The 9783-nt window shown below is 40.6% G+C and overlaps 1 pseudogene; it reads left to right on the top strand.

The window, feature by feature from the left end:
* The first annotated feature begins 331 nt into the window (after positions 1-331).
* LOC141990278 (U6atac minor spliceosomal RNA) lies at positions 332-475 on the top strand (annotated as a pseudogene).
* Positions 476-9783: the final 9308 nt, after the last annotated feature.

The following is a 9783-nucleotide window of genomic DNA, read 5'->3' as shown; positions in this document are numbered from 1 at the left end:
GCTGTGAATGGGCAACAGGAGATGGATCACTTGATGATTAACTGTTCTGTTCATTCCCTCTGGGGAACCTGGCATTGGCCACTGTTGGAAGACTGTATACTGGGCTAGATGGACTTTTGGTCTGACCCAGTATGGCCATTCTTATGTTCTCTATGTATGTACTTATAGACTGTGATCAAATCACCCCTTAACCTTCTCTCTGATAAATTCTGTAGGTTGAGCTCCTTAAGTGTGTCCAATAAAGCATGTTTTCCAATTCTTTAATCATTCTCATGGCTCTTCACTGAATCTTCTCCAATTTATGAACATCCTTTTTGAATTATGGAGACTAGTGTTGTATGAAAGGAGAGAAGGTTGGCACTCCCCTTGATAAGGATGGAAGAGGTCTTAGTGACCTTTACAACATGCATATGGTTAAGGCATTGCCACTTACTTCATAGCATCTAGAGGGGGGGAGGGGTAGCTCAGTGGTTTGAGCATTGGCCTGCTAAACCCAGTGTTGTGAGTTCAATCCTTGAGGGGGCCATTTGGGATCTGGGGCAAAAATTGGGGATTGGTCCTGCTTTGAGCAGGGGGTTGGATTAGATGACCTCCTGAGGTCCCTTCCAACCCTGATATTCTATGACTAGAACTGGACACCATATTCCAGTAGTGCCAATGCATGGGTAAGCTCTCTGACTCTTGCTTGAAAATTATGTAAAGACCCATCAGTGCACTATTACAATAATTAACCCCAATATTAAATCCCCTTTTTTTCCAGCTTTGAAAGTTCATTTCCATGGCAAAATTATTTTTCGTTCATTCAAGGGGGACTCTTGCACTAGGACCAAACCTAGGAACATTTAGACTGACAAACTTATGGCAATTGTTTCTGTGCTTCATTTGACATTACTGAAGATGTTCATAGTTACATAAGAGCATTCTCATTCACAACTTGTTCTTCCTTTCAGAATGATTCTGCAGTGAAGTAGAATCTGATTCTTGCATAGCAGCATGGTATGTATTCTACTCCTATAATATCATGATATCACTCTCTTTAGGATGCTGTGTTCGCCCAATGGACTTCTGACACTTCACAGTAGAATCACAAAGATACTAACTTTCATGGGATTTATGACTTAAATCCTCTGGCTTCAGAGTTTGCTTTGTAGATAGTGTGCTTGCAGGGCTTGATGTGAAAAGGCCCAATCTGTGACATTTTCTTTTGGGAGTGTGTAAATAAGAAAATGTTAACTTTAACTATGACACTCTGTAAGAGACTATGCTGCACTCTTGAAGAATGGGTGCCTTGAGCCCAGGCATAATTGGAGGTTTGGACTTTAAGAGCAGAGAACCCTGGGAAATATAGACTTTCAAGAGAGATTGTTGGGGTATTGGGACAAGAGGAATCACGGGGATACCAAGACTATGGCTACACTTGCAGATGTAGAGCACTGGGAGTTAAACCAGCCCTTGGAGACAGCAGCAGGGAAAGTGCTGCCATCTTTTTACACTGTCAGCTGCAATCACAGTGGCGTGGCCACATTAGCAGCTCTTGCAACGCCACAGAGAGCAGTGCATTGTGGTAGCTATCCCAGTGTGCACGTGGCTGCAGCGTGCTTTTCAAATGGAGGGTGTGGAGTGTGACAGGGAGTGTGTGGTGTGTATGTGGGGGGAGAGACAGTGTGTTTTGGGGTGCAGCGAATCTGTCAGCATGCTGTCTTATAAGTTCAGACAGCGGCAGGGGGAAACCCCGACATCACCCCCCAATTCCCGCCCCGCCCCTCTCTCTCTCACAAACACACACACACACACACACATGCCTGCCTCTGCAGCAGCAGCATTCCACAGTAATGGCTTGCTTTGTCCTGGAGCAGATAAGCATGCCAGCTGTCAGAAATGGAGCTTTGAAAGGTGATATCTGCACACCTGCAGCCAAGTTCAAAACAATGACCAGAGAGGCAGGCTTGGGGCACTCTGTGTGGGTTTGACCTAGGATGAAAAACCTGAATCTTGTCAGAAATCTATCATACCAAATCAGAACAGTGGTTCATCTACTCTACTATCAGTACCATATGCTTCAGAGGAAGGTGCGAGCATTCCTATGAATGACAATGGACAAGTGTCTTTCTAAACTAAACAGTTGGTTATTAATTTATATTCTTTCTAATTTTTCATTCTGTCTAAGGTCTAGATCCTGCATAGTTCTGCAAATCAGCTAAGCATGTACTGAACATTAGCACATAAGTAATCCCACTGAAGTCATTTTTGTAGTATCTGCCCCACACTAGCAGTCAACATTTGAAGATGCAAACTCCCATCAATATGTATTGAGTAAGGGTTGGACTGGTGGGGTTTGCGACAGGCAAATATTCCATGAGCTAAAGTAACTTTTAAATAATTTAGGTTATGTTCTTCCTTCACTATTTCATTTGGGAAGGCCATATTGCCGCTCATCTCTCTTGTGGTTACCTTCATGCATCTGTGTTTGAAGGCAAATGCCCATACTATAGAGTAACTTCCTGTCAGAGTATACCCCCGTTAGGATATGAGAAAAGGTGTGGAAGAGGGGAATTAATAAAAATCTTCAAAAATGTATCAAATAAAATCCATCAACTGAATTTAAGTTCAAGTTTAATTTCTACCCCTTATGAGCTACTAAATGATTCATGGCTTCACTTCATTATGCTGTTGGTGAATAATGTGGTCACCCGAAAATATGGCAAGGCCTTGTGTAATACGTATGATGAAAAACACTCTAAAATAGCCAAGCAAGGAAAAGAAAAGGACTGATATATAAAGAAGTGACATCTGGAGCCAAATTAGAAAACAAAACAAACAAAAAAACCTCGCCTATCAAAGGCCATATTAAACAAGACATGGCTAGAGCTACCTCAAATAAGGCTTACAAAGATTAAACAAAGTGCATTCCATAGTTCATACCACACTCTTAATACGTGCACAATTTAAGGAAAATCAAACCTAATTTAATTAAGATTTTATGAAGAATGAGAAAAGAGAATGTGAATTTTCGCCTTATCAGTGACAAGATATAAAATGAGTTAAGGGGAGCTCCCATGGGTCATTTACTCCAGCCCCCTAAACTGTGGCAGCATTGGTTTTATTAGCCTCAAACTATCACTGATAGATGTCAAGTCACATGTGTGGTCTTCCATACGTTCAATAGCTTATCTACATATTACCTGTCATCTAGATCGTCTATTAAAATGACTTTTTGGCTGCGATGTTCAAATTAACAGATTAATTCAAAAATACAAACAGAATAAAGATCCAGGCCCAGACTCTTATACTGTGTAAATCAGGAGTACCCTCACTGACAGCAATGGAGTTACACTAGTGTAAAATTTATATGAGAGGAGAATTAGGCCCCCCAGTGTTTCGAACAGTCATGGCAATACGCTAGATTCTCCACTGGGCTCCTTATTTCATAGTTTTATTTTTATCTGCATCTCAGAAAGAGGAGAGGAAGGATGGACAGTGGTTAGGATGGTACCCTCAGACTTTGGAGGCCCACGTTCAATTTCCTGCTCCACCCCAGGCTTTCTGTATGACCTCATGCAAGTCATTTTGTCTCTGTGGGCTAGATTCACAAAGGAACATAAATCTTGTGACACTCAGGGCATGTCTACACTTACCTCCGGAGCGATTGATCCAGCGGGGGTCGATTTATCACATCTAGTGAAGATGCAATAAATCGACTGCTGAGTGCTCTCCTGTTAACGCCGGTACTCCACCGGAGCAAGAAGCGTAGGTGGAGTCGACAGCGCACCATCAGCCATTGACTTACCGCAGTGAAGACACTAGGGTAAGTAGATCTAAGTACGTTGACTTCAGCTACGTTATTCATGTAGCTGAAGTTGCATAACATAGACCGATTTCCCCACCCCACCCCGCATTGTACACCAGGCCTCAGTGTCATGCCTAACTTTTGGGCACCTGGAAAATCACTGAGATTCACAAAGCCTGAGTTAGGCACATAGGCTTGCTATTATATGATGAACTGTGAAAACGAGGCACCTTAGAATGAGATTCACAAAAGCCAGCATGCTCGGCAACTTTTTGCCTAAGCTAGACAGTGAGAGGTGCCAAGCCCAGGAGTGTGTGCTAAGCCCTGTCCCTGTCTTGGAGAGAGGTAACTACATCTGGGTTTCAGAGAGGCACCTCCTTCTGCTTGGGATTCTCATCTGTAGACCTTCTCTTGAAGTTAGGCAACTGTGTTGTTTTAGGGGGGAGGGGACAAAGACATCCTTCCTAACTTTTAGCCCTGAAGTTAGGGTACCGATCTGGGATATGGGAGACACCCCCCCCCCCTTCTCCTGGTTGAAGTCCTCCTCCCACTACCTGAGAAATCTGTCACCTCTCATGTGAATGTCCTAACCACTGGGTTATGGGATATCCTGATGTAAGGATTTGTCAATCTCTCCTATTGAAGCTGTTCCACTGAGGGAGGACAGGTGGGCACGGGGTGAAGAGGGAAGCATGAGACTGGCTTTATGGCCTGGTGCTTAGGGCATCCACCTGGGAGATGAGATACCTAGGAGCTAGTCCCCCTGCTACAATGACTTTTTAAAATGTATTAGGCACAGTGTAAGTTCACCAATGAGGGCCCGTTCTGGCAAGTGAGCTCTGAAAATGATTACTAGATCAGGGAGAGCAGGTGAGTTAGGCATTCCTCTGCCTATCTTCTCTGGTTTGTGCACCACTGTGAAACTTAAATGTCTAGATTCCTGGCTGAAGTGCTCATGCTAGAGGCGGCAACATAGGCATCTAGGGAACTTTTACTGCAAAAATTTAGGTGTGGAGCAATTTTGGGTGTCTACATGGTTCCGGGGTCACTGAGCAGGGGTTTTGTGAATGCCAGTGGGGCCTGATTCTGGCATTTAGATGCCTAACGTGGCAGTTATGAATCTAAGTCCTTTTATGAACCTATGAACCTAGCCCTGTATGCCTCAGTTCCCTATCTCTAAAATAGGGATGATAGTACTTCTGGACCCCACATACTTTAAGGCCTTCAGATGCTACAGTTATGGGAGCTATATATGTGCCTAAGATAGAGGCCATATGTTTTTGCTTTAAAAACACATGAGAAAAACAGTAATTTTGTCTGTCTCTGTAGCGCAAATGTGCCCTCAGATGAAAGAACTGATGGCTCTGCTTTCTGTGATTAAGCCAAATCTCAGACAGATCCAAACTGTTTCTGTGACACCTGCTTACCCTGGGACTAAAGGCCTGGCACTTGCTCAGTGTGATTTAATGTAACCGATAAAGTAAAGAGGAAAGATGACTTCCCACTTTGAAAAGGACCCTAACTGCTGACCACCCACATTTTTTTTTTTAAAGGGTAAGAACAAAAAGGCCAAAAAGTTTAATCACAATAGTCTTCAAAGAGGAAGGAACTTTAACCAATAGTATAGAGTGAACATAAAGTGCATTTTGTCTTAGGTCTAAAGTTACATTCTTTCTTTATATATACAAGGAAACAACAGAGGAAAATAAGGACATTTGATTAATGTGTAAATCACTGCAGCAGAAGAATAATGGTAGCAAAAGTAATTGTTTAATGCCTATGCTTTGTGCAGCTATACATAATGGCATGGTTTATTAATATTAATCCACTGAAAGCAAAACTCTGAAATTGCCATTAATAGAAATTTACATTTTATAGTAGTCATAATTAGAGCCACTCAAAATGTATTCACAATTATGGTAATGAGACTTGTATTCAAATATACCTGCCTAATGTTCTGCAGAGGAGGCACATTTAACCTCATTTTTGGTCAAACTAGCAATGCAGCATAGTTAAGTCTTTGAATGTATAGGTAACTATTGAAATTGTGAGATGAGAGAACAAGCTGAAACCTGATATCCTTTCTGAACTGGGGCCTTGAAATAGATATGCATACAGCCAGCTTGTCCATAATACTATATGGTATTTACATGTCAGTACTACACAGTTGAACAACAAGGAATGTCAGAAGTCTCAATCCTCATGAAAGTTCTTGCCTTTAAAATGCATTAGCTCTTTAAAACAAAGTCTTTATCCTTGCCAATGAGATTTGCATATATTTAGTCTTACATTTTCAGACTTCACGGAAAGTTCAAAAAATAAAATAACTGGTTTACCCATTGCCTCTTTTATGCAATACTGATTTATTGATTTTTTTTAAGCAAACAAAAACCTATCAACAGATTCTAAATATCATTGCATTTCATTCATTAGCATTCCTGCTTATGAAGAAACATTTCCTTCATTGGGAAAAGTGACCCAGAGGAATTTTCCATGGAGGGTTATAAATGCAGATTTTGCCTCAGTTTTCAGATATACCAGTTTAAACCAGGCACCAGATCCTCTTCCTTTGTTTTGGACACCCTACAATGCTGGAAAGCTGCTGGCATAAGGGAATCTCTCAGGTGTCATAAAGCTATTCAGTCACATAGCTCTACACTACCCACAGACATAGAGGTTGTCAGCAGTACTGCCAACCCCAAGGGTTTAGAAACCAAGACCATAAATTATGAGACTGACTTAAAAACCATGAGATTTTTTTTAAAAATTCATTCTTTTTATTTGCCTGTTGGTATTTAAGCCTTTAGGGTTCACGTTTCCCAGTTTTTCTCCCCAACCACGAGGACTAGAAACTTCCTCTAAAAACTAAGAAAAGAAAGCAAGCTAAGAATCAACCATAATCATGTGAATCTAGGAACCTGTACTTTAAGAAACACTAAATATCATGAGTCTGATGATAATATCAAAGAGCTGGCAACTCTGTGTCAGGGTGGGGGCAGGATTCTGTGGCATTCTTAAGGTAGGTCTATGATGGCATGTAGAGTACATACATTACGAGCATCCCCTACCTAAGGCATAAGTAGAAGTGTAGCCAGCGAGTAAAGACATGCCTGAACCTTGTGGGTATGTACCCTACACAGCTCTCTGCTTACCCAAGCAGTGCCTCCCCAGTGTCCTGCTGCCAGAGCCATTCCCTGTCACAGGGAGCATTTCCCTGCCACAGTGAAGACCTCAGCAGCAGAGAACAGCTCTGACAATGTGAAATAGCAGTGAAAGGCTCTAGCAGCTCCCGCTGCTGTGGAGCCTTTTCCTGTGGCAAGGAGCTGCCAGAGCCTTTCCCCGCTACCTCCCCCTTCCAGAGCCTTTCACTGACACATGTAGCTACACACTGCTGTGTGGACAGATAAACATGCCCTACAAAACACCAGCGGTGATCAGAGTAGATATAGCCTCTGCTTTCCTCTATGTCCCTCTTTTTTTTTGTTTTTGTTTTGCCTATAGCTTCACATGCTTTTCTTTTTTATTGTTTTCCTTTTAAACCAACCATCAATAAACCCAAATAAGATAAATTGTTACTAAAAATACAATGGGGAATGTGCTACTAAAATCAAAACACACAAGGACACTGATCTGCAAAGTAGAGTTTGCTATACAACAGCAGTTATATTGTGATGAAGCAATAATTGTCTGATTCCACATGCATTTATTTGAACCCAATAAAGCTAATGTAGCGTTAAAGCAAAGCTCTCCAACAAGAAGTTGAAGAGGCAGCAGTTAGGATATTTCTGGGGAGAGAGGCGGAAGACTGTAAGTTCCACATTAATCAGTATACAAACTGCATCCAGACTGTGCTACTGATTGTTAATGAGAGACCTCTGCAATATTGAAACAAATTGAACTGGGTCTTGATAAAAATCCATAACTTCAGAATAATCATGCCATGTTGTTGTCATGGGTTTCAGTTAATCTTCATTACATTGTAAAGCTGTATCACTTTCAATTATAAAATAGAAATTTTTTTTATAATAAACTGCTATTTTTGTGCAAGGGTAGTAAAAGAGACCACATCCATTATCCATCCATCATGGCCTTCTGGTGTACAAAACAGAAACTGCAATTGAGACTTTATTGCTTCTATCAGGCCACTCAGGACAAAAGATGTACTGTAATATTCATTTCCTGTATATTAGTCATGTTAATTATTATACAGGGTTTAAACTGATTCTAAATACAGTGTGGTGCCACAGACTTCTCAGTCTGGGGTCCATGTCTTCCATGGAGTCTGTGGAGACTTTCTGTGGGGCCTGCAAAATATCTGGAGTTTCCTTGTGAAATGTGTTCAGTCACATGCATTTGGAAGGGATCCAAGATTTCCCCTCCCACACCGGCCTGTCCTTCCAGCCCAAACCCCTGAAATGATAAATGTGATCCTCTGCCTCAAGGTGGGAGAAGTAGAATAGCAGACCTTCCTCCTTCAATCATAGTAATAAACAGGTTCCAAAATATATAGGGCCTGATTCTGATATCACACTAATTGTACACTTTTGTCACTCAATTGACTTCAGTGGAGTTACTTCCTGCTGTATTTTTAGTAATAATTTATCTTCTCGGAAGTAGAAGCAGTCTCTGCCACACAAAGGCGACAGAGAGCACAAAGCAACCTAAAGCCATTACTACTCAAGAATGATGACCATTCAGTGTTCTGAGTTCAAGTAGATGTCAGTGATTGTCCTCTTATTTGCACAAGAGTTTATTGATGGCTGATTTAAAAAAAAAGAAAACAAGAAAAAATCAAAGATAATGTGAAGCTCTAGTTAAAATGGAGAGAGATAGACAGCATATGTGCCATTATGTCCCACATCAATGTATAGCTTTAACTTATTTTTTCTCCTAACATGATAAGCAGTGAAATAATCAATATTTAATTTACTTTACCAAGTGAACAGCTCATTAAGATGAGTGTGAGTAATTTACACTTTTGTGGGGTATTGTTTCCATTTGTCAGCAGGTACAGACAGAAGTTCACTGCATCAGTTACACATGGTTCACATTTTGAAATTTCTTTTAAACCATATTTTCTAGAGAAAAAAAAATTAATGGAATCTCAGACCACATATATGCAGCTATTTAAAAAAAAATGGGGAATTATTCAGCCACCTACACAGCAATGAAGTTGTATTATACACAAAGCTCCAGCATTAGAAAAGGAGATATTACTTAGTTGCCTAGATTACAAAACTTTAGGGACAGGGCCTGTCTCTTCCTGAATTTGGAAAGCATCTAGCACATTTTGAATACCACTGCAATATAAATAATAATTTGAGGAAAGGGTCCTTCAAATAGGCTTCAGCTATAACTGCAAAGGTTGTAATTTAATACATTTAACTTCTAATACAGTTTCATGTGCTGATCATCCTGACATTTCCCCCAGATTGCCATAATGACTTGGTTGCAGGGCTGTTGGAAGCATTTGTAATAGTGGGGGAGATATTTAAACGTTTGTAACCCTAGAAGATCAAAACGAAGATAATTCATTCTGTACAAAGAGATTGATATTGCAGGGATTCTTTCTGCTAGCAACCCAGTTCCCTTGCCAAAAGGCAGTTGTTTTTGTTAGTACAAGTAGCTTTTTATAAGTTTTTCTCTTTTAAGCATAGGTTATATTCATAATTGTGGAAAAACAACTACAAGAAAGCATTTACTGTGGACTTATTTGAAATATTCAGAGCTTTCTGCCTTGATCCCGGCACAGACAGCACCCCTGTAGTTAGACAGCAAATGAGGTCTCTGGCAATAGATAACCAGTAATTACTTTTCCTGAAACCACATTAACGTTCTAAATAATGCAACAGTTTCTGTGTTAAAATTTCATGAGCTTGATTGTAATTATTCTTCAGTATGTGACAGTCTAGGGTGCTACAGTGTATTATCACTTAAAAGGATGCCTACACCAAATCTAAAAATAACATCAGCTGTGCCTACTTTCTCTCTTTCTT

The sequence above is a fragment of the Natator depressus genome, chromosome 6 (assembly GCF_965152275.1).
Source record: "Natator depressus isolate rNatDep1 chromosome 6, rNatDep2.hap1, whole genome shotgun sequence".
Classification (NCBI taxonomy): Eukaryota; Metazoa; Chordata; order Testudines; family Cheloniidae; genus Natator; species Natator depressus.
This window is presented reverse-complemented; position numbering and strand designations above follow the sequence as displayed.